This window comes from Citrus clementina, unplaced genomic scaffold (assembly GCF_000493195.1).
Source record: "Citrus clementina cultivar Clemenules unplaced genomic scaffold, Citrus_clementina_v1.0 scaffold_5, whole genome shotgun sequence".
In the NCBI taxonomy this organism is placed as follows: Eukaryota; Viridiplantae; Streptophyta; class Magnoliopsida; order Sapindales; family Rutaceae; genus Citrus; species Citrus x clementina.
In genome coordinates, this window is record NW_006262201.1 from 5349375 (window position 1) to 5373812 (window position 24438).

General features: G+C 35.1%; 2 non-coding genes and 1 pseudogene across 2 annotated transcripts; 2 read left to right on the forward strand and 1 right to left on the reverse strand.

Annotated features, from left to right (window-relative positions):
* The window catches only part of LOC112097817, a 24288-nt pseudogene extending 180 nt beyond the window's left edge, over positions 1–24108 (forward strand).
* Positions 279–387, reverse strand: LOC112098594. Its single transcript, XR_002905704.1, has one exon. It is a non-coding gene; the product is annotated as a small nucleolar RNA R71 (small nucleolar RNA).
* Positions 11245–11348, forward strand: LOC112098615. Its single transcript, XR_002905725.1, has one exon. It is a non-coding gene; the product is annotated as a small nucleolar RNA R71 (small nucleolar RNA).
* Positions 24109–24438: the final 330 nt, after the last annotated feature.

The following is a 24438-nucleotide window of genomic DNA, read 5'->3' on the forward strand; positions in this document are numbered from 1 at the left end:
TCGATTCAACTTTAAACCAGGTATTATCCAACTTTTACCAACATTTCATGGTTTAGAATTTGAGAATCCGTACTTACATCTAAGAGATTTTGAGGAAGTTTGTAATACATACATGGACCAAAATTGTAGCATGAACATAATTAGATTAAAGCTTTTTCCTTTTTCATTAAAAGATAAAGCTAAAACTTGGCTACAAAACCTTAGATCTGGATCAGTAAGAACTTGGAATAACATGCAAGAACAGTTTTTGAAAAAATTCTTTCCACCTCATAGAACAAATTCTTTTAAAAGGAAAATCACTTCTTTCACTCAAAAAAATGGAGAAACATTATACCAATGTTGGGATAGGTTTAAAGAGTTGCTTAACATATGCCCACATCATGGTTTTGAAACTTGGCGATTGGTCACTTATTTCTACGAGGGCTTAATACCCCAAAGTAGACAGGTTGTTGAAATGATGTGTAATGGTGAATTTAGGGATAAAAATCCTGAAGATGCACTAGATTACCTTGACCAATTAGATGAAAATGCACAACATTGGGATACTGTTGGAACTTTTGAATTGACAAATAAGCAACAATCATCTCCATCTAGTGGAGGAATCAATAACCTTAGGGAAGATCATGATTTACAAGCAAAATTTGCATCCCTAGTTAGGAAAGTTGAAGCTTTGGAGCATAAAAAGAGTGATCAAGTAAAATCTGTTCAAGAAATTGCATGTAACATATGTAATTCGAATGATCATTTCACTCAAGAGTGTCCCACTTTGCTTGCACTTAAAGAATGTCTAAATGATCAAGCTAATGTCATTAACACTTTCAATAAACCAAACCCATATTCACAGACTTATAATCCTGGTTGGAGAAATCATTCGAATTTCAGTTGGAGGAATAATAATAATGCACAATCTTCACAAGCACCACCTCCACAAAATTTTCAAAATCCTCAGCCTTAAGCACCATATGTTCCACCACCCTGGAAAAATCTAGAAGACATAATGCATTCATTCATCAGAAAGTAAGATGCTATTAACAATCAAAATGCACAAACTTTTTCTGATTTGAAAGATACGCTTGCTAAAATTGCTTCTGCACTCACCATTCAAGAAAAAGGAAAATTTCCAGCCCAACCACAACCAAATCCTAAAATTCAACAAAATCCACCCACAGACCAAGTCAAGTCAGTTATAACTCTTCGTAGTTGTAAGGTTGTTGATAGATGTTGTGCAAATTTTAATGTACTCGCAAGCGCACGAATCTATTATAGTATAGATTAATGGTGACGAGTGTCGATCCCACGAGGAGGTGGATTTTAATTGTGTAGAATTAATTTTGTGAATGGGTGATTGGATTTGTGGTGGAAATGATTTGGAATATGCTACAACTTAAATTAAAATGGCGAGAATAAATTGAAGAGAATTCTATTGAAATGACGTACTTGGGTATCTGGATCCGTATCAACATGCATCATGGGCTAAATATTCCTTATTAATACCAATTAAATCATGAGGGGGGAATCCACACCTCATGAACCATACTCTAATCAATATGGTGCTAAGGGCTTACCGTGCCAAATAATAATAACCTTATACTAGAGAGCCGGTGTAACTAAGGCGGTACTAGACAAGATTAGTATTATTTGTCGACGAGAAGTCAAAACATCCACAAAAACTAGAGGGGAAGAGAAAATAAATTTACCAAATTAAGCCCATGACACATGTTGAGACTTCACCTTCAACCCAAGCTTGAAAGAAAATTAGCCACTCATAATTGAACTAGGGGCAAAATGGGAATTTATTAAAATATGAAGAAAATACAAGATGGAGAGGGAATTACAGAAAATGGATCCCAAAAATGGATTCAGAGATATCAAATTAGGGGGGAGAGGCCCCCTTTTTATAGATACATAGAGTAAATCATGGCCATCGGATTAAAAATAGTTTGGACGCTCAGGATTGCGCCACGTCATCAGTCAACAGTCCACGGTTTGACCACGCGGATGAACAGTAACACGGTTTGACCCGACTTTGAACAGTAACGCGGTTTGACCCGGATGAACAGTAACGCGGTTTGGTTGAAAATAATCCTGTGTGATGCATGCACCGTACGCGAGATTTTTCGTCCACTGATATGCTGCCACGTCACCATCAACAGTACATAAGAATTTTAGTCCAACAGGATTGTGTCACCTCATCAGTCAATGCCACATCATCAGTCAATGCCACGTCATCATCCGTCTATGTGAACATTGTCGTGAATAGTAACGTATACAGTACCGTACACGTGAATAATACCGTACATGTGAATAGTGCCATTTTTCCTTTTATGCTCCTCCTAAGGTTTTTGACCGTCCTGAGTTCAAAAGTGATGTCCGTTTTGCCGTCTGATTTCTCCTTTATTGTGAAATGACTATAATGCCCCTAAAATACATAAAATACTTAATTAAAATAAAACACATGTAATTAAATCACAAGAAGGTTAAATACATAAAAGTAAGGGTTGTTAGTAAGACTTGAAATGTAAAATGACAGTTTTTTCCTTTATAAATATGCATTTTCTAACACTCAACACACCCCCCAACCAGCTTATTGCTAGTCCCTAGCAAATGAAGCGAAAATAAAATTCAAATTCAAAATGATTTTTTTTTTAAATTTAGAAACACTCGTGTTTATTTAATCAGATTAATGATAGCAATCAAATAAAAGTATAAGCATTATCTCCCGTCTAAAGCAACATCACACTCACATCAACCATCCACATGAATTAGCCCAGTAGACTTTGTTATATCTACTTTCAAGAATGACATGTCAAACCCCAAAATCTCACTGGAAGTAGTGACACTCTCACAAATAAATTAAACCCAATAAAAATAGTCACTCCAATGAATGGTAATTGAGAGAGAAAATAATAAAGAAGTGATATCACATGCTCTCACCAAGATGAAATAAATATACCCTCAGCTTAGAAATAATACGATCTCAAGTCAAATAAAATGTAAGTCAACCCAATTTATTTATCTTTTTTTTTTAAATTATGCATCACTACATCTTTTTAGCCCACATGGCTAACAAAGAAGGGAAATAAGGAAAACAAAGTGTATGTTTGAGAAAAATGCAGAGAATTTTTTTTTTTTTTGAAAGTTGCAAGGTGGATTTCACCTATTATTTTTATTTTTATTCTTTTGAAACAACAACTTTTATTTTTTTTTTCTCTTTTTTTTTTACATAACTTCACTGAACAAAATAATTATTTATATTTTTCTCAAACATAAATAGGTGATGGAACTTATAAGATATCGGGTAATACTCCAAATCGGAGTGGGTCAAGATGATAAGTTGACAAAGAAAAGGTTTTTTTTTTTTTTTTTAAAGGCTCAAAAGGGGTAACTATGGATATTTAATAAAAGGGATGGCTAGAAAGGCTCAAACGGACCAAAGATGGCCTTTCCATCGTCTTTAGGGCTCTAAATAATTATCCATGTCTACTAGTTAGATGAGCCTCCTAATGTAGCAACACATTTTTTTTCTCTTTTTTTTTATTTTACAATTTTTTATTTTTAGGGTTAACTCAAAAGAAATTTAGAGATCGTGTATAAAATAATAAACTGCTAAGCTGTATAGAGAATGGGCAAAAGGGTTACTCTCCAAGAAAGTGATAGGCTCAACAACTCACTTGGCATTTATTTATGACATGTTCATTCCTTCAAGCAACTCATATTTGTCTCCGACATCAACATGTAAAGTAGTAAACATAGCGTAACATCACTTAAGACCAAAGATAATACAAATATTAAAATTTGAAATTAATCATGTCATCCAATGTTAAAACAAATCACACTATTTTTTTTTTAAACAACATTCTACCCCCCAACCTATTCTAAACATGAAAGGAAAGTATGTATGCAGAGATATGAAAATGATGCATAAAAACTAATTAGAAAAGTTACACTTAAAATGATAGAAAACGAAAATGATTTTTTTTTTTTAACTTAGAAGATGCGTTTCTAGAGGCACTACTCTCCATATTCAGCCATCTTCGACTCAAAAATTGGAAAATGTATATTTATAGAGGAGAAAATAAAAAGAAGAAGAAAAATGAACATCAAAACTTAATAAAGAAAAAAAAATTTTTTTTTCGAACAATGAAGATGCGTTTCTAGAGTAACTACACTCCATATTCAGCCATCTTCAACACAAAAAGTTAGCAACAGTTAGTTTCTACAATAAAAAATTAGTAAAAACTTAACCAAGATTCCACAATTGTCGACTATTCCCTCCCCCCAACCAGAACGAAACATTGTCCTCAATGTTGTAAAGGAAAAAAGTAGAGTTTAGAAGACATCACCTGGGTGGTGCAACACAGAAGAAAATATTTACAGGCGGAGAGTTAAATCTAATTTGTACTTCTTACTGCGGCTACTGTTACCATCATTATTTGGTCACTCCAACACAAAGGTCCAGGGGTCTGGCTCCGGTTTATAAGCTTGTAACATATCAAGTAGCTCAGTAGCAGTGTGAGCACAAATAAAGAGTTTTTTCACATTAGAAGGAATGAAATAGTTTTTTATTGCATGGTTAAGAAATGCGATAAAGCCATCATAAAAGTTATTGACATTTAACAAACCGATGGGTTTCTGGTGAATGTGTAGATGGGCCCAAGATGCTAGTGTCATAAGTGCCTCTAGTGTTGCAAGATCTCCTGGAAGGAAAATAAAAGCATCAGCATAATTAAGCATTTCAGTTATTCTTTCTTGCATACCTGAGACGACTAACTCTTCTCCAGTTGATGAGTCAGACGAACTGCCCAATGGTTTTAGGACTCTTGGGATGATGCCTAACACTTGACTTCCTCTGATAAAAGCTGCTTCTGAGACCATTTTTTATAACCCTCGATTACCTCCTCCATACACCAAGTGTAATTTTCTCGCTGCTATGCTTCGACCAAGATCTATGGCTGCCTCAACGAACTCTTTATGTTTGCCATAGGTAAATCCAGAAAGCACACAAATGTTCTTGAATTGTCTATTTGGAGTAGCTGCCATTGTGATACTTCTCGAAAAATAATTTGTGAGTGCTTGACAAAAAAAATCACATTTAAGAGTCTTGGTGACAGTGGGTCACAGTTGTGTATGAGGTAACATGTCAGTGTCAAATAACGCGTAAAGCACGTGGCTCGCGAGTCAAAAAGGAAACAGTAAAAAGGAAAAAGTAAACAGTAATAAGAAAAAAGCAAACAGTAATAAAATTATTAAGGACAATAATACACACAATAAAACAATAGTGAAATAAAATAACAGTAAAGTGAAAGGATATTTACAGGTAGTTGCGACTGTGGCTCACATCTTCCTCTGGTTTTACGTCCAGAAAACGGCTTGAACGCCCTCTATGGGTCGAGGATAGGCTTCCCATCCAGTTTTCTTATAAACTGGCAAACAAGGTCGTTTATAGTCAGATTCCCGAGACTATATCGTGCATGCTCTTTCTGGAATAATGGCCATAACTGGAGAATCGCTCCTTGCACATATCCACTGGGATGCGTTTCAAGAGACAAAAGGATATCATCCAATGACTCCTTATTCAAGCCATCCCTAATGAATTGAATCTTATCTTCCCTGTTATCAGACACCATTCCTAAAGAACATGGGTTTTTATTGCAACTCATTCTGGTACACTTATGACAAGCAACAGAAATTCTTCGAGCTCGTTGTTTTCTTGCATAATTTCCTTTACCACAACCAGGCATGAATGCAATAAATTTTGGAGGTAACTCACCTGTCGATCGTACTTTCGCCTCAATTAACCAACGGATATCAGCAGGTATGTTATTCCTCATGAGCAATCGCATGCGTTCGGACCAAGCTTTATAGATCGTAAGGAGGGCATTCTGAGGAAATGAAGGGAATCGCTTGTGAAGCTTCGCTAGAATCTCGTTTCTGTCCATACCTTCGCCTCAGAATATCAGTTATTATGGGAAACTGAAGTAACCGACTTGATTGTCACGGAGTACCGTTATCCGCCACTTCACCGGGGTAACAAACTAAAGCACACAAATAGAAAAACAAATTAAAACACACAATTAAAATCGTCCTCTTATTGAATTTACCTCAAGCTCCAACTGGATGTCGTAAACACTTCTCTCAATGTCTCTGAGTTGGCGTTCTAAACCCTCAACATAGGCTACTAACTCTGGTGGTTGTAGAGCCCAAATGCGTTGTGTTTTACAAAATTGAATCTGCCTTTTGAGATGAGTTTTGACACGTTGAAGTGGTTTAAGAATGTTCAGCAGGAACGGTCTAAGTATGAGACTCATGATTAAAAATGATAAGAGAAAACTTAATGGTAAAATAAACACACTTATGCAAAAACAATTTCAATTAGCAAAAGAATAATAATAAAAAGAAAGAAAGAAAAATCAAATCAACGAAAAGAAAAAAAATCAATTCAAATTTGGTGGGTCACTCAAATTTATTTCGGTGTCTTCGTCATGTGGTTGGTACTCTAGATATGGCTTTAATCTTTGACCATTAACTTTAAACGTGACACCTTTCTTTGGGTCCTTAATTTCAATTGCCCCATGTGGAAAAACAATATGAACAATAAAGGGACCAGACCAACGAGAGCGTAACTTACCTGGGAATAGGTGCAAGCGAGAATTGAATAAAAGCACATTCTGACCTGGAGTGAACGATTTTCTCATAATTTGCTTATCATGGAAGACTTTCATTCGTTGCTTGTAAATCTTGGCATTTTCGTATGCATCATTGCGAATTTCTTCAAGTTCTGCCAGCTGTAATCTTCTTTCTGAGCTGGCTTGCTGCATGTCAAAGTTGAATTTCTTGATGGCCCAATACGTACGATGCTCGAGTTCCACAGGTAGGTGGCAAGCTTTTCCATACACTAGCCTGTAGGGTGACATCCCAATCGGGGTCTTGAAAGCCGTTCTATATGCCCATAATGCATCATCAAGTCTTAATGACCAATCTTTCCTGTCTGGCCTCACCGTTTTTTCTAATATGTGCTTTATTTCTCGATTGGATATCTCAACTTGGCCACTGGTTTGCGGATGATACGGAGTTGCCACTTTGTGTGTGATTGAATACTTTGTCAAAAGAGCTTTGAATGCTTTGTTACAAAAGTGGGCACCACCATCACTGATTATCGCTCGAGGGAATCCAAAGCGTGAAACAATGTTGCTTTTCAAAAATGCTATCACCACCTTGTGATCATTGGTCCTACATGGAATTGCTTCTACCCATTTTGATACATAGTCAACAGCAACCAATATGTATGGATGACCAAAAGACGGGGGAAAGGGTCCCATGAAGTCAATACCCCATACGTCAAAAATCTCAACCACTAAAATTGGATTTAGTGGCATCATGTTCCTTCGCGTAATGCTCCCCATTCGTTGACACCTATCACATGAAGAACAGAAAGTGTAAGCATCTCGAAATATAGTTGGCCAATAAAAACCACATTGTAAAATTTTAGTCGCGGTTTTCTTAGCACTGAAATGGCCTCCACTAGCTTGTTCATGGCAGAATGAAAGGATATTCTGAATTTCACTTTCTGGGACACATCGTCTAACAATTTGGTCTGCACAATACTTGAATAAATATGGGTCATCCCAAAAGAAATTCTTTATTTCTGCAAAGAATTTAGCCTTGTCTTGCTTGGTCCAATGCTCTGAAAGTTTACCTGTAACAAGATAATTAACTATATCAGCATACCAAGGTAATAATTCCACACTCATTAATTGTTCATCTGGAAATGACTCATTCAATATTAATGGCTTTGTAATTGAGTCAAAATAGAGACGAGAGAGGTGGTCTGCCACAACATTTTCTGTTCCTTTCTTATCTTTGAATTCCAAGTCAAATTCGTGCAAAAGTAACACCCAACGAATTAGTCTAGCTTTTGCATCTTTCTTTGTGAGAAGATATTTAAGAGCAGCATGATCTGTGAATATAATTATTTTACAACCAATGAGATAAGATCAAAATTTTTCCAATGCAAACACTACTGCTAGCATTTCTTTTTCAGTAGTTGAATAGTTCAACTGTGCATCATTCAATGTCATACTAGCATAGTAAATAACATGAGGAATTCGATCAACCCTTTGTCCTAATACTGCTCCTACTGCATAATCAGATGCATCACACATGAGCTCAAATGGTAAGCTCCAGTTCGGGGGCTGAATGATGGGTGATGATGTCAACAAATGCTTTAATTTTTCAAATGCAACAAGACATGAATCATTAAAGACAAAAGGTACATCCTTAGCAAGTAGATTGCATAAGGGTCTAGAAACTTTGCTAAAATCTTTAATGAAACGTCTATAAAAACCAGCATGCCCAAGGAAAGATCTTACTTCTCTTACTGTTTTAGGTGGAGGAAGATTAGAAATGAGATCCACCTTGGCTTTGTCAACCTCAATACCTTTGCTCGAAATGATATGACCGAGAACAATACCTTGTTTTACCATAAAATGGCATTTCTCCCAATTTAATACCAAATTCTTCTCGATACATCTCTGCAGAACTAGTGTTAGATGATGTAAACATTGATCAAATGAGTCACCAAAGACAGAAAAATCATCCATAAAGACTTCAAGGAATCGTTCAACCATATCAGAAAAAATGCTCAACATGCATCGTTGAAATGTAGCAGGTGCATTACATAATCCAAATGGCATTCTCCTATATGCAAATGTGCCAAAAGGGCAAGTGAAAGTGGTCTTCTCTTGATCTTTTGGTGCTATGGGAATCTGATTGTATCCTGAGTAGCCATCAAGAAAGCAATAAAATTCGTGGCCTGCTAATCTATCAAACATTTGATCAATAAATGGTAAAGGAAAATGGTCTTTACGTGTGACAGAATTCAATTTTCTATAATCAATGCATACACGCCATCCTGTAGTCACTCTAGTGGGTGTCAATTCATTATCAGCATTGGTAACTACTGTGACTCCTGACTTTTTAGGGACAACTTGTACAGGACTGACCCATGAACTATCAGAAATGGGGTAAATGATACCAGCATCTAATAGCTTAAGGACTTCTGTTCTAACAACTTCTTTCATATTAGGATTTAACCGACGTTGCATTTCCCTAGTAGATTTAGCATTTGCATCAAGGTGAATGTAATGCATGCAGTCTACTGGGTTTATACCTTTTATGTCTGCTATGGTCCATCCTAATGCTCCTTTGTGCTCTTTTAAAACATCCAACAACTTACCTTTTTGTTCGTCATTTAGGGATGATGAAATGATTACCGGCAGAGAACTTTCTTCCCTTAAAAATGCATATTCCAAAGTGTTGGGTAATGGTTTGAGCTCGAGTTTCGGTGGTGATTCTGATGATGGGATGAGTTTCTTTTCTGATGGTGCTAGTTGTTCAACTCTTGACTTCCATTTATTAGTGTCCATAGATGGTGCTGAGTCAAGTAGGGCGTTGACCTCTTCGACCGATTTGTCAATATCAAAATCAAAACCAAAGTGAGTTAAGCATGTCTGTAAAGGATCATCACTAAGGTTTGAAACAAAAGTGTCATCAATTAATGCTTCTATTAAATCCACATCAACAATTCCATCATCTGCATTGTGAGGTTGTTTGGCAATGTTGAAAATGTTTAGCTCTATAGTTATGTTGCCGAAGGACAACTGCATATTTCCAGTTCTGCATTGAATGTGAGCATCCGCAGTTGCCAAGAAAGGTCGGCCTAGAATAATGGGGATGTGCTTCCTTGAATCTTGTATTGGTTGAGTGTCAATTACAATGAAATCAACAGGAAAATAAAACTTTTCTACCTGGATAAGCACGTCCTCCACAATACCACGAGGTATTTTCGTAGACCAATCTGCAAGCTGTAACACCACTGGAGTTGGGTGTAATTCTCCAAGTCTAAGTTTCACAAACACTGAATAAGGTAACAGATTTACACTAGCTCCTAAATCCAACAAAGCATTCTCAATTGTGTGGTTCCCTATGCTACATGAGATAGTGGGGGAGCCTGGGTCTTTGCATTTTAGAGGAATTTTATGTTGGAGGATAGAACTAACATTTTCTGTTAAAAATGCCTTCTTTTGAACATGCATATTTCTCTTTTTAGTACAAAGGTCTTTAAGAAACTTGGCATAAGATGAAACTTGTTTAATAGCATCAAGCAAAGGGATGTTAACACTTACCTGTTTGAAGATTTCAAGAATCTCACCTGTGGATTTTCCCTTCTTGCCTTTCGCTAACCTCTGAGGAAATGGAGCTTTCGGAACGTATTCTCGTGGGTTGGTTTCTTCTTTCTCCTCCGGTGATGATTCCTCAACATTCACAGGTACCATTTGATTTTCTTTTGTCACCGGCATCTCCACTTTGTTGTCGACTTCTTTTCCTTTTCTCAAGGTCATGACTGCTTTGACCTCTCCATGCTGCTGCGGTGAACTGGTACTTGCTTCATGTACTCCTTTAGGATTAGGCACTGGTTGACTTGGAAATTTGCCTTTCTCAACAGTCATTGCCAATGTCTGAACTGAAGAAGCAAGTTGTCCCACCATTTTTTCGAGGCTTGAAACTGATTGAGCTTGTGAGTTGAAGCCTGCTCTCAACTCATTTCGTAGTCCATCAATGGTACGGTTCTGTTGCTCAATCGTGGAGTGAGTAACATTCCTGAAATTCTGGAATGCATCCTCCCATGGTCTAGGTTGAGAGTGGTTCTGGTTCTGATTGTATGGTCTAAATGGTGGCTGAGAGGCTTGAGGAACTTGAGGAATTTGTTGCATTGGTGGAGCTGGAGCTGCTGGTCCATTCTGTTGAAATCCTTGAGACCATGAAAAATTGGGGTGGTCTCTCCATCCAGGGTTATATGTGTTGGAGTATGGGTTGTAATTTGATGGCTTTCTCATTACACCTATGGCATTGGCTTGATCTGAGTATGAGTCATGGTCATGTGGTTCTGTTGATTTAGCAGTCGATAACGATGCTATTTGTCGAGCAAGACCTTCAACCATCTCCTTGACTTCTTTGATTCCCGAAGTTGACTCGCCAATTTGAACCTCATTTACTCCCTTAATTCGTCTAGTATTCCTGAGTGATCGACTCCGTTGTTGGGAATTATCCGCTTGTCGCTGGAAGAATTTCCAAATCTCTAATGCACTTTTTGACATTAGCTCTCCTCCACTTGTTGCCATTAGCCATTCTTGCACATTCGGTAATAATCCCTCCAAAAAGTATTGGCATTGGTGCCATTTCTCATACCCATGATGTGGACACTTCAAGAGTAGCCCATTGAATCGCTCCCATGTTTCAAAAAACTGCTCGTCCTCTCTCTGGGTAAACTCTGAGATTTCCCTGCGAATAGCATTGGTTTTATGCACTGGGAAATATTTATTTAAAAATTTAGTTACCATTTGTTCCCATGATGCAATGCTATTAGCAGGTAATGTATTAAGCCATGAACGAGCTCTATCTTTTAAAGAAAATGGGAATAATCTGAGTTTAACATCATCATCTGAAAAATTCTCATATTTAAATGTTTGACAAATTGCATGAAAATCATTCAAATGATTATATGGGTCCTCATTTTCTAGGCCATAGAATGTGGGGAGACAATTTAGCACACTAGGTTTTAGTTCAAAACTCCTAGCAGCTACATTTGGGTATCTTATGCATGATGTGCTCAAATTAGCTAAGGGACTAAAATAGTCCTTAAATGGCCTCTCCTGTGGTGCTTGTAAATCCATTTTATTTTTAATTTGTTTGTGTGTGCGAAGTGTTTTTTCTAATTCAAGGTCTATAGGTTCAAGATTAGGTAATAATGACCTACGACCATGCATGCAAAACAAATAAAATAAAAATAAGGATGAGAACAAAACAAATAAAAATAAAGAAGAGGGAGAAATTACGATACTAACCTTATTGCGCTATTAAAACCTTTCTATAAAAATACACAAAAACAAATACGTGAAATAAATTACCTAAAAATTAAATTAATAAAATAAACAAAAAAAAATTACAAAGAAAAATAAATTGAAAAATAAATTACAGAATTTTAAAGAAGAGAAAAAATAAAAGAAATACTAACCTTTAAATGTAGATTCACTCTTTTTTTTTATAATAAAAAAAATACAAGAAAACAAATAAAAGAAATTATTCACAAAAATTAATTCTATTAATTAAAATTACTTACCTCCCCGGCAACGGCGCCAAAAACTTGTTGTGCAAATTTTAATGTACTCGCAAGCGCACGAATCTATTATAGTATAGATCAATGGTGACGAGTGTCGATCCCACGAGGAGGTGGATTTTAATTGTGTAGAATTAATTTTGTGAATGGGTGATTGGATTTGTTGTGGAAATGATTTGGAATATGCTACAACTTAAATTAAAATGGCGAGAATAAATTGAAGAGAATTCTATTGAAATGACGTACTTGGGTATCTGGATCCGTATCAACATGCATCATGGGCTAAATATTCCTTATTAATACCAATTAAATCATGAGGGGGGAATCCACACCTCATGAACCACACTCTAATCAATATGGTGCTAAGGGCTTACCGTGCCAAATAATAATAACCTTATACTAGAGAGCCGGTGTAACCAAGGCGGTACTAGACAAGATTAGTATTATTTGTCGACGAGAAGTCAAAACATCCACAAAAACTAGAGGGGAAGAGAAAATAAATTTACCAAATTAAGCCCATGACACATGTTGAGACTTCACCTTCAACCCAAGCTTGAAAGAAAATTAGGCACTCATAATTGAACTAGGGGCAAAATGGGAATTTATTAAAATACGAAGAAAATATAAGATGGAGAGGGAATTACAGAAAATGGATCCCAAAAATGGATTCAGAGATATCAAATTAGGGGGGAGAGGCCCCCTTTTTATAGATACATGGAGTAAATCATGGCCATCGGATTAAAAACAGTTTGGACGCTCAGGATTGCGCCACGTCATCAGTCAACAGTCCACGGTTTGACCACGCGGATGAACAGTAACACGGTTTGACCCGACTTTGAACAGTAACGCGGTTTGACCCGGATGAACAGTAACGCGGTTTGGTTGAAAATAATCCTGTGTGATGCATGCACCGTACACGAGATTTTTCGTCCACTGATATGCTGCCACGTCACCATCAACAGTACATAAGAATTTTAGTCCAACAGGATTGTGTCACCTCATCAGTCAATGCCACATCATCAGTCAATGCCACGTCATCATCCGTCTATGTGAACATTGTCGTGAATAGTAACGTATACAGTACCGTACACGTGAATAGTACCGTACATGTGAATAGTGCCATTTTTCCTTTTATGCTCCTCCTAAGGTTTTTGACCGTCCTGAGTTCAAAAGTGATGTCCGTTTTGCAGTCTGATTTCTCCTTTATTGTGAAATGACTATAATGCCCCTAAAATACATAAAATACTTAATTAAAATAAAACACATGTAATTAAATCACAAAAAGGTTAAATACATAAAAGTAAGGGTTGTTAGTAAGACTTGAAATGTAAAATGACGGTTTTCTCCTTTATAAATATGCATTTTCTAACACTCAACAATAGACCTATGCCTGAACCTTATGAAAATGATGAAAATTCAAAGGGTAAGGAAGGACTAAATGAACTTACACCTAGTGAAGAAATAACTAGTGTTCCACCTGAACCACCATTTCCGCATGCATTGAATAAACCAAAGAAATCAAACCACTCTTCTGAAATTTATGAAATCTTTAAGCAAGTGAAAGTTAACATTCCTCTATTAGATGCAATCAAGTAGGTTCCTTCATATGGCAAATTTTTAAAGGACTTGTGCACTGTTAAGAGGAAATTGAAGGTAAGAAAGAGTGCTTTCATGGTCGAACAGGTAAGTACAATTCTGTCTACTAATAATAAGTTGAAATATAAAGATCCTGGTTGTCCTACCATTTCTTGTATTATTGGTAACCACAGAATTGAGCATGCTTTACTAGATCTTGGTGATAGTGTTAATTTGCTTCCATATTCAGTTTATCTTCAACTTAATCTTGGTGAGTTAAAATCAACTTCAACTACACTTTTGCTTGCCGATAGATCAGTTAAAGTACCAAAAGGAATAGTGGAAGATGTTTTAGTACAAGTTGATAAATTTATTTATCCTGTGGATTTTATTGTCTTGGAAACTGAACATGTTGTGAATAATTACAAACCAATTCCTGTAATTTTAGGTCGACTATTTTTAGCAACTGCTAATGCTTTGATTAATTGTAGGAATGGTTTAATGAATTTATCCTTTGGGAATATGACTTTGGAATTGAATGTTTTCAACATGTGCAGGCAACCTAATGAAGAAAATGAGAATGAAGATGATACTGATGAACAAAAGGAATTGTTTGAATCTTGTATCGAGGAAAATATTCAAAAAGGGGATTTTTCTGAACTTTCTAATGTTTGTTTAGTTAATTCAATTGAGTCAAATAAGCAACTTGAACTTGATATTTCTAATATAAATTCGTTGCTTGATTCTATGCAGACTTCGCAAAATTATGATGACGAGCCAAAATTTGAGGAGCTTGGAAGTATTGAAAAGACAGAACAACAAGAAGCACCTAAAATGGAATTGAAACCTTTGCCTGAAGGATTGAAATATGCTTTTCTTGGAGAAGAACAAACTTATCCTGTTGTGATTTCTTCTACTTTAACAAGCGACCAAGAAGGTAAGTTACTAACTGTTCTTAAAAAGCATAAAAATGCAATAGGATGGATTTTAAATGACATTAAAGGCATTAATCCCTTAATCTGCACATATAGAATTAATTTGGAAGAAAATGCTAAAATATGTCAACAACCTCAAAGAAGATTAAACCCACATATGAAAGAGGTAGTCAAAACAGAAGTCCTTAAATTACTTGATGTGGGAATTATCTACCCTATTTCTGATAGTAAGTGGGTAAGTCCTACACAAGTAGTGCCTAAAAAATCTGGAATCACTGTTGTTAAAAATGAAAAAGGTGAATTAATTCCAACACGAATTACATCTAGTTGGCACATGTGCATTGATTATAGAAAATTAAATGAAGCCACTAGAAAAGATCATTTTCCATTACCATTCCTTGACCAAATCTTAGAAAGAGTAGCAGGACATCCCTACTACTATTTTTTAGATGGATATTCAGGTTATTATCAAATTCCTATAGCACTTGAAGACCAAGAAAAAACCATATTCACATGTCCTTTTGGAACATTTGCATTTAAAAGAATGCCATTCGGGCTTTGTAATGCTCCTGCAACATTTCAAAGATGTATGTTAAGCATTTTTTGTGATATGGTTGAACATTGTTTAGAGGTCTTTATGGATGATTTGACTTTGTTTGGGAATTCTTTTGATGATTACCTTGATAATTTGGAGAAAGTTTTAAAAAGATGTGTTGAAAAAGAACTCGTGTTGAATTGGGAAAAATGTCACTACATGGTTACTTCTGGAATTGTTTTGGGTCATGTTGTTTCTCTTAAAGGAATTGAAGTTGACAAAGCAAAAATTGAAGTCATATCTAAATTGCCACAACCAAAAACAGTTAGAGATGTGCGATCCTTTTTAGGACATGCAGGATTTTATAGGAGGTTTATAAAAAACTTTAGTGTCATATCTAAACCACTTTGTAACCTCTTATTAAAAGATGCACCGTTTGAATGGAATGATGATTGCCAAAATCTTTTGAAAAAATAATTTGTCTTTTAACATCTGCACCTATTATGCAATCTCCTGATTGGTCTTTGCCATTTGAATTAATGTGTGATGCAAGTGATTTTGTTGTTGGTGCTGTTTTAGGACAAAGAAGGGATGGTAAGTCTTTTGTGATTTATTATGCGAGTAAGACTTTGGATAGTGCTCAAATGAATTATTCTACAACTGAAAAAGAATTACTTGCTGTGGTATTTGCATTAAATAAATTCCGTTCATATTTGCTTGGCTCTAAATCTGTTGTGTTTACTGACCATGCTGCTGTGAGATATTTGATGAGTAAACAGGATGCCAAACCGAGACTAATTCGTTGGATTTTGTTACTACAAGAATTTGACCTTACCATCAAAGATAAAAAGGGTGCTGAAAATGTTGTTGCTGATCATCTATCAAGACTCACATCCGAATTCTGCAATGATATAACACCCATAAATGATTCTTTCCCTGATGAATTTTTATTTTCTGTTACTTCAATGCCATGGTATGCTAATATTGTTAATTTTCTTGTTACAGGTAAAATACCTTTGCAATGGAATGCTCAAGAGAAGAAGAAATTTTTTGTTAAAGTAAAGAAATTTTATTGGGATGATCCTTATTTGTTCAAATATTGCCCAGATCAAATTTTTCGGCGATGTATTCCTGATAATGAGGTAAGTAGTGTCATTAATTTTTGTCATTCTGAAGCATGTGGTGGTCACTTTTCTTCAAGAAAAACTACTACTAAAATTTTGCAGTGTGGATTTTATTGGCCTACCATGTTTAAAGACACATATGAATTTTGCAAAAGTTGTGAAAAATGTCAAAAATTGGGATCAATTACAAAAAGAAACATGATGCCCTTAAATCCCATACTTGAAATTGAAATATTTGACTGTTGGGGAATTGATTTCATGGGTCCATTTCCATCATCTTTTAGATTTGTGTATATATTAGTTGCAGTTGATTATGTCTCAAAATGGATTGAAGCAATTTCTTGTCGAAATAATGACAGTAAAACTGTGATTAAATTTTTAAGAGAAAACATTTTAAGTTGATTTGGAATCCCTCGAGCCATTATCAGTGATGGAGGTAAGCATTTTTGTAATAAGTCATTTGAGTCTTTAATGAAGAAATATGGAATTACACATAAAATTGCTACCCCTTATCATCCTCAAACAAATGGTCAAGTTGAATTAGCAAATAGGGAGATAAAACAAATTTTGGAAAAAACGGTTAGCCCAAACCGAAAAGATTGGTCTCTTAGACTTAATGATGCACTTTGGGCTTACCGCACTGCATTTAAAACATCATTAGGAATGTCACCCTATCGGTTAATTTATGGTAAACCTTGTCATTTACCTGTTGAACTTGAACATAAATCACTTTGGGCTATTAAAGCTTTTAATTCAAATTTGGATGATGCTGGTAATGTGCGAAAATTGCAATTGAATCAACTTGAGGAATTAAGGAATGATGCATATGAAAATTCAAGAATTATTAAGGCAAGAACAAAAGCATTTCATGATAAAAGAATTTTTCGAAAAACATTTGAGATTGGTCAAAAAGTGTTGCTTTATAATTCTCGTCTTCATTTATTTCCAGGGAAGTTAAAGTCAAAATGGAGTGGCCCATTTGTTGTAAAAAATGTATATTCATATGGGGCCATAGAAATTGAGAATCCAAATAACGGTGTCACATTTAAAGTTAATGGTCAAAGATTAAAACCATATCTGGAACATCACCCACGTGACAAGGACACCGAAATTAATTTGGATGACCCACCAGTTCTTGATTAAGTCTTTAATGATTTTTTTTTGTTTTACTATTATTTTAACGTTTCATTGTTTGATTTTTTTTCTTTAGATTGATGCACTGTACATAGTTTTTTTTTAACATTGTTTTTCTTGTGTAAGCGTGTTTGTTTGACAGTTGTACATTCTCTCATCAATTTTCATTTTACATCATGAGCACCTCAATGAGAAAATATATGTTGGCACATCTTAAAAGATTTCGGCGTATAAAATTTCACTTAAGAGGCCTGATACAAAGCTGTAAATCACATCCACTTTGGGATCTGCAACCACCAGAATTCGTGTCCTATGTTGAGGATCTAGAGGGACAACTCAGAACAGTAGAGAGTGGCATATATAAATTTCAAATGGAGCTTGAGGTTAACTCAATGAGAGGACGAATGTAAGTTCATTTTCCTTTTATATTGTGTGCTTTTTTTTTTTTGCTCGCTTTCACGCTTGATTTGATTTTGTAGATTTGATTTTGGTGTGTTTTGATTTATTTTCCCGTATAAATGGCGGATAACGGTACTCCATGACTTCTTAAGTCGGTATCTTCAGTTTCCAACAATAATTGAAACCCCAAAATCAAACATGGAAGAAATACAACATAAACTCCATAAGCATTTTCCCTCTCTCCCTCAGAATGCCCTCAGGAAAATTTACAAAGCTCGTTGTGAACGACTGCGTTTGTTAATGATCAATGGCATTCCTTCTGATATTCGTTGGTTAATTGAAGCAAAGGTCCGATTAGCAGGTGAGTTTTCTGGTCAATTTGTTTCTTACATGCCTGGTTTTGGTAAAAGTACGTTTGCTAAGAAAAGGAGAGCTAAACGACTTGGATCAAAATGTCATAACTGTGTAAGACTTGGTTGCAAACGACCGGATTGTAAATCTTTAGGAATGGTTTCTGATACTCGTGAAGATAAAATTAAATTCGTTAAAGATGGCATGAGTAAAGAATCGTTGGATGATATCTTACGATCTCTTGAGACGCATCGAAGCGGAATTGTGCAACGTGAGATTTACAATTTGTGGATACTATTCCAAAAACAAAGTGCACAGTTAAGTCTTGGGAATCTGACTCAAAAAGACCCTGTTTGCCAGTTTATAAGAAAACTGGATGGGAAGCCGATCCTCGACCCATAGAGGGCGTTCAAGCCGTTACTGGACGTAAAATCAGAGGAAGATGTGAGCCACAATCACAACTACCAGTAAATATCCTTTCACTTCACTGTTATTTTACTTTAATTTTATTTTATCATTTGCATTATTGCATTTAGCGATGTGATTTTGTATTTATTTGGTTTCTTTTACTGTTTGCTTTTTCTAATCATTACTTTTTTTTACTGTTTGTTTTTGAATTATTGAACCACGAGCTTTCCTCGTCATTTGACAAATATGCCAACCCATTTACAGCTGTTTCTCATTATTTATGTCACCAAGATCTTTAAATATGAGCTCGTTTTTCAAACACTCACAACTTGTTTTTGAAAAATTAGTTCAATGGCAGCATCTTCGAGTAAATAATTCAAAAATATTTGTGTGCTTTCTGGGTTTCACTCTGGAAAGTACAAAGAGTTCGTTCAGGCAGCTGTAGATCTTGGTCGTGTCATAGCAGAGAGGAAACTGCATCTTGTATATGGAGGAGATGAACGAGGGTTATCAAGACTTGTCTCAGAAGCTGTTTTTACCAGAGGAAGCCAAGTACTCGGCATTATCCCAAAACCCATGAAACCGCTAGTGTGCATGTCTGGCCCACCAATTGGAGAAGAATTAGTGGTATCAAGTATGCAAGAGAGAATATCTGAAATGATGAATCATGCTGATGCTTTTATTTTCTTGCCAGGAGATCTTGCAACTTTTGAGGCACTAATTACATTTGCATCTTGGGCCCACTTGAACATTCATCAAAAACCCATCGGTTTGTTAAATGTTAATAATTTTTATGATGGCTTGCTAACTTTTATTAACCATGCAATAAAGAATCATTTTGTTCCATATTCTGTAAAAAAACTCTTTATCTCTGCTTCTACTGCTAATGAGTTACTTGATCTTTTACAAGTTTATACACCAGAGCCATATCCACAGACTGTTGCACTGAATTGGTCGACTAATGATGGTAACAGTAACAGTAGCAGTAATAAGAAGTGCGATTTAGATTTAACTCTCCGTTTGTAAATATTTTCTGTTGTAGTGTTCATGTGATGTCTTCTACACTCTTTCTCTTTCCTTTTAAAACATTGAGGACAATGTCTTTTTCAGGTTGGGGGGAGGGAATAGTTGATAATTGTGGAATGTCTTAGTCCTGGTTATGTGTTTACAAAAAAAAAAAAAAACAATAACAAAATTTTTTTTTTTCTGTAAAGACTAACTTAGGACAAATTTGAGTCGAAGATGGCAGGATATAGAGAATGTAGTCTCTCTAGAAACGCATCTTCTTAATCTTAAGGGTGTTGTTAAAAAAAAAAAACAAAACAAATTGACTTTTTCTTCATCTTTGTTATCTACTTTTAAGCTTCTACATCAAGTTCAGGTGAGATCTCCTCTTCTTCTTCTTTTATTATTCTCTTTTATTTTTATTTATTATTATTTTTTTTTTGCATATCTGTAAAATTATAAAATGTTAGGATAATGTTTAGATTAGGTTGTGGGGTGGGGATAATTGACGTATGTTTTAAATATGTGTGTTGTTTTTTCTCTTTTCTCTTTTCTTTTCTTTGCCAAAAAAAAAAAATTGTTTTTTGTCTAGGATGGTCGTGTAAAGAGTCACGACTTTTGAGACGCATCCTAATAGTCTTGTTGTATTATATTTTGATTTTGAGATTCATAGTAAGTTGTTTTTGTTCCCTTTTCTTTGAACTACTCAAATTTGTGAACTCTCCACTTGGTTATTAAGTTATTTAATTGTTTACTCATTTAACAGGTATTATTGAATCATTCTTCACACACACATTATGACACATACTAGTGGGTTGTAAGTTAAAATTTTACAGCATTTAGTTCTTTTGATTTATTAGGAAAAGTATCTAAGGTAGTAGAAAGTGTATATTTCCAAAAAAAAAAAAGTAGAAAAAAAATTATTTTTAATTTTTCTATATCTAGAACCCGAGTAATTAAGTCCGTAGGGGTGTTTCAACACCTAGTGCCCTAAGGTCAACTGGTCTGGGAGTCACTGGCCTAAAGCTTGCTACATGGGTAATAGATATATTGTTTGTTTATTAGAAACCCGAGTAATTAAGTCTGTAGGGGTGCTTCAACACCTAGTGCCCTAAGACCAACTGGTCTGGGAGTCACTGACCTAAAGCTCGCTACACGGGTTAGAAATGTAAAATATAAAAAAAAAGTGTGAATAATCTATTGCCTAAAGATATAATTTCTAATAAATTTTAAAACGAAAATGTTGTTTTTCTTTTAATGAAGCCCCATAAACATTGTGTTAATTACTTGAGCACAAAAGAAGGTTTGATGATATTCTGGATAATGAGTGAACATCAATGTGGTAAAGGAATTTGGGAGAGTTCATTTATTTGGTAATTTAGAGGATAGATGAACAACTATTAACTTGCATGTGAATTTTATAAATCTTAATATAACGCTTTAATTGCTAGAGGGCTAGCAATAAGCTTGTTGGGGGGTGTGATTAGTATTAAAAATTGTTTAATTATCAAGCGATAATATGTTATTTTATGCTTATGTTATAATTTATATTTGTGTTTATGTAATATATTATGAATTATTAATTATGTTTTAAATATATTTAATTTTGTGTATTTTTATATGTTTATTAGGAAAATTATTAATTTCACGTACTTCGAGGCTCCAAACAAATAAACGAAGGTCAAATTTGGATTCCGGAGGTCCGAAAACCTTAAGATCAGTCAAGATCGGCTTAAAATTGGGCTTGTGTAAAAAAAGTTGACATTTCCTGTTGACCGAGCACTGATTGGATGATGAAATGAGCTTACAATAGATATGAGTGCATGGGATAACTGGCAATCTTGACTAAATCTCAACCGTTCATGATTCAATGGCCATGATTGTGCCACGTGGCAATGGTTGGTGAAGCAAGTTGGAGGATCCGAATCTTTGTATTCGGGTCGACCCGATCCACCCATTAATCCGCCAAATCTCAACCGTTCTTTGGGCAAATCGGACGAGTCAAATGATGCCATGTGTGATATTGACTTTTGAAGTTTGACCAGCAATTGGATCTTGATCTAAGGGTTGTGAGGAGCACATGCATGAAGCCTATGATGGACCGCAAAGCACTGGATTATGAATTTATTTTTCTATAAATAGGGCCTCATTTTTATGTTTTAATGATCTCTCTACAACTCTCTTCTTCTCAAATTCTCTCCATCTCCTTGTAATCTTGATTTCCAGGTGTGTTTTTAATATTTTGTATAATTATTTTCATTAATAAAATTAGTTTTATTTCCAATTTTAGTTATTTTTATTTCTTTTAATTATAAGTAATTCAATTTTACTACTTCTTTTTATTTTAATTATGCTTAACTAAATAATATTAGTTAGGGGAAGGTGAAACTCTTAAGAAATAAATATGATTTAATCAAATTCTATGTTTAATTTTATAAATTAAATTATTTTCTATTTAATTTTATACATGTTTTATATTTTGAAAATTTGATTTATTGTAGACAAACAAATGAATTTGGCACAATAAATTCTTAAGATCTTAATATAAGGCATGGTGAAATGGTATTTTGACTTATTGTAGACAAATTAAATTTTGGCACAATAAATACTTAATCCATCATAAAATTAAAGGAAAAATAATAATAATTTGTATAATTAATCTTTTGGGTAATAAATCTAAAACAAATTGGCAAAAAGAATTTATTAAGTTTTATTTATTTCTAAGAGTGGATCCATAACCCTAACTAGTTCAATTCCATAGTTTCATTTAAATTAAGTTGTTTATATTCAAGTTTTAATTTCAATTTTTAGATAAAATAAAATGTACTAATTAAATCTTTTCTCTGTGGATCGACCTCGGACTCACCGAGTTATAATACAACAAGACACTCTTATACTTGAGAGTTAAAAATTACTTTTAAGTTGTGTCATCACCCTACAGGCTGGTGTATGGAAAAGCTTGCTACCTACCTGTGGAACTTGAGCATCGTGCGTATTGGGCCATCAAGAAATTCAATTTTGACATGCAGCAAGCCAGCTCAGAAAGAAGATTACAGCCGGGAGAACTTGAAGAAATTCGCAATGATGCATACGAAAATGCCAAGATTTATAAGCAACGAATGAAAGTCTTCCATGATAAGCAAATTATGAGAAAATCGTTCACTCCAGGTCAGAAAGTGCTTTTATTCAATTCTCACTTGCACCTATTCCCAGGTAAGTTACGCTCTCGTTGGTCTGGCCCATTTATTGTTCATACTATTTTTCCACATGGGGCAATTGAAATTAAGGACCCAAAGAACGGTGTCACGTTTAAAGTTAATGGTCAAAGATTAAAGCCATATCTAGAATACCAACCACATGGAGAAGACATCGAAATAAATTTGAGTGACCCACCAAATTTGAATTGATTTTTTTTCTTTTCGGTGATTTGATTTTTCTTTCTTTCTTTCTTTATATTATTCTTTTGCTAATTGAAATTATTTTTGCATAAGTGTGTTTGTTTAACTATTAAGTTTTCTCTTATCATTTTTTATCATGAGTACCTTACTTAGACCGTTCCTCCTGAACATTCTTAAACCACTTCAACGTGTCAAAACTCATCTCAAAAGACAGATTCAATTTTGTAAAACACATCGTATTTGGGCTCTACAACCACCAGAGTTAGTAGCCTATGTTGAGGGTCTAGAAAGCCAACTCAGAGACATTGAGAGAAGTGTTTACGGCATCCAGTTGGAGCTTGAGGTAAATTTAATAAGAGGACGATTTTAATTTTCTTTGTGTGTTTTAATTTGTTTTTCTGTTTGTGTGCTTTAGTTTGTTACCCCGGCGAAGTGGCGGATAACGGTACTCCGTGACAATCAAATCGGTTACTTCAGTTTCCCATAATAACTGATATTCTGAGGCGAAAGTATGGACAGAAACGAGATTCTAGCGAAGCTTCACAAGCGATTCCCTTCATTTACTCAGAATGCCCTCCTTACGATCTATAAAGCTTGGTCCGAACGCATGCGATTGCTCATGAGGAATAACATACCTGCTGATATTCATTGGTTAATTGAGGCGAAAGTACGATCGACAGGTGAGTTACCTCCAAAATTTATTGCATACATGCCTGGTTGTGGTAAAGGAAATTATGCAAGAAAACGACGAGCTCGAAGAATTTTGGTTGCTTGTCATAAGTGTGCCAGAATGAGTTGCAACAAAAACCCATGTTCTTTAGGAATGGTGTCTGATAACAGGGAAGATAAGATTCAATTCATTAGGGATGGCTTGAATAAGGAGTCATTGGATGATATCCTTTTGTCTCTTGAAACGCATCCTAGTGGATATGTGCAAGGAGCGATTCTCCAGTTATGGCCATTATTTTACAAAGAGCATGCACGATATAGTCTCGGGAATCTGACTATAAACGACCCTGTTTGCCAGTTTATAAGAAAACTGGATGGGAAGCCTATCCTCGACCCATAGAGGGCGTTCAAGCCGTTTTTGGACGTAAAACCAGAGGAAGATGTGAGCCACAGTCGCAACTACCTGTAAATATCCTTTCACTTTACTGTTATTTTATTTCACTATTGTTTTATTATGTGCATTATTGTCTTTAATAATTTTATTACTGTTTTCTTTTTCCTTTTTACTGTTTCCTTTTTGACTCGCGAGCCACGTGCTTTACGCGTTATTTGACACTGACATGTTACCTCATATACAATTGTGACCCACTGTCACCAAGACTCTTAAATGTGATTTTTTTTGTCAAGCACTCACAAATTATTTTTTGAGAAGTATCACAATGGCAGCTAC